The sequence below is a fragment of the Hippocampus zosterae genome, chromosome 19 (genome assembly GCF_025434085.1).
Source record: "Hippocampus zosterae strain Florida chromosome 19, ASM2543408v3, whole genome shotgun sequence".
Classification (NCBI taxonomy): domain Eukaryota; kingdom Metazoa; phylum Chordata; class Actinopteri; order Syngnathiformes; family Syngnathidae; genus Hippocampus; species Hippocampus zosterae.
Window position 1 is genome coordinate 6438149 of NC_067469.1, and position 2127 is coordinate 6440275.

A 2127-nucleotide genomic window follows, 5' to 3' on the forward strand; every position below is an offset into this window, starting at 1 on the left:
ACCAGGATGGCCGAGTGGTTAAGGCGTTGGACTTAAGATCCAATGGACATATGTCCGCGTGGGTTCGAACCCCACTCCTGGTAGTACACTTTTGATTAGAATTTCAATAGCGGATATGTAAAATTACTATGAAATGGGATGAGGCAATTATTCAACACATGTCAATAATTAATTCTTTATTTAATCGCTGTGTAGAATTTGCCGGTCCGCAGAACTGGTTAATTGTGCGGGTTTCGAGGCGTCCCAGACTGTTAGACAAGGGAACGCAATTGGTCGTCGTTTCCAACAATTATTGAGGTAATCATCATGCAAACAAATCATGATAGCTATTGATTAGATAATCATAATCAGTCATAATCATGTCGTCTTTTGTTGCGATGGGATAAATCGTTATACTTTTTCAAAAATCTTTATTGAACAAGACAAATTACAAAGCACAGAAAACGAACGGTCAGGTGACTTTAAACAAAAATTCAAACAAATAGTATAGAGTCAGAGTCTTAACGGATTTGATTCGTTCTATTTCCCCATTCAAGGCTCGTGTCCGTCATTTCTCATTTGCCATTGGTCAGACAAAAAAGGGAAACGAATAAACCACGCCGATTGGTCCAGTTTACCAGAAAGGCTCGGAGTTTGGAAATGGCTTCACATGAGTTTAAAAAAAGGGCAAAATGAGTTCATCAATAGAATCATTAGTTTATCTTTTATTCGTGTTCAGTTTTGTTGTATTTTAACTTGCTTTTTCCCTACTTCCGCATTCAGAGCACGCGCCCGCTCTTTCTCGTTTGCCATTGGTTAGATAAGGAAAGGGAAACGAATAAACCACGTCGATTGGTCCAAATTACCAGTAAGTCTTTTGTTGCGTATTGGTTTACTTATATCGTTCATTGTTATTCCCAAATAAAACCTTCAAATCAAATCAAATGTGCCTTCACACAAGGAAATAATGCCTAGTTGTTCAGGCCTCAGGAATTACAATTCTGATCCTGAGCTGGAAATCTAACCCAGAATATCAGAACTGCGAGGCAGCATAACCGCTAGACCACCCACCATGGCACCCTCTCCGTTTCCAGTTAATGCAAAATCAGCCACCTCTGAGAACGATCAATTTGAATCAAAATCATCATTAATAGTGGACTCGTGTGTGTGTGTTCGTGTGTGTATGTGTGTGTGTGTGTGCGTGCGTGCGTGCGTGCGTGCGTGCGTGCGTGGGTGCGCGCAGTGAACTGAGGTGCCTCTGTCTGAACCAGCCGCCTGCAGCCAACAACATCCTCCAGAAGCCTGAATGGTTACCTTCTTCCACCAGACGTAAATTGGCAAATCGCAACATCGTTGAAAAATTGGTTGTATCATTCCGAATTGACCGAGTGCAAATATTCCGTTACACGTCTACGAGCAAGGGAACAAACTTACATGTTGGAGGGCGCAGTGTAAACAGTGTGGAAAAATAAGTTAACAAATCTTAACAATAAATGCTCCAGCCTAATAAAATGGAAGCTAAGTGCTGCTAAATTGCTCAACGTCTTTCTATTTGAACCCGATTGGAAATTTGCTACATATCTTCCTTACTCAAAATTCTGAAATGTTAAGATTTAGGGGTCAGTCTCTTCACTCTAATTTTGTCGTCGAAATGCAACAAGTAACCAAGGCATCGATTAGACATCTTATTGTTTTTCCTCCTTTCCCTCCATTGTTAGTTTACACAAATAAATTGACTTTATTGTGGTTTAGAAGGTTGAAGTGTGGACCAAAGACCACAATTCGCTTCTGAAAAGACTAACAAGGCTCTTGTGGCGTTTTAATTAGCATGGACATCAAAATGACAACTGTGTTTTTGAAGTATCCATTGTACACTGCTAGTAAATGCAACAGAGTGCTAAGTTGGATAAATTTAAGATAAAAATAGATATTTATGGACTATAACCGATCTGCTTATCAAAACCAATGGCAAAACCGAACAATGAAATCACAGGAAAGAAAGCTATGTTGAAAAAAATAAAGAAAGATACGCTCAAATAAAATAAGATCAGTGAAGGGACATACCCCATCCCAAAACCAAAATCCAGCGTTCTTGTCTTTGAATTGTTTATTTATTTATTTTTATAGCACCTTAATCTTGTCCACAAA

At 39.2% G+C, this 2127-nt stretch overlaps 1 non-coding gene across 1 annotated transcript; it reads left to right on the forward strand.

Annotated features, from left to right (window-relative positions):
- On the forward strand, positions 1-83 carry trnal-uaa (transfer RNA leucine (anticodon UAA)). The gene has a single exon. It is a non-coding gene; the product is annotated as a tRNA-Leu (tRNA).
- Positions 84-2127: the final 2044 nt, after the last annotated feature.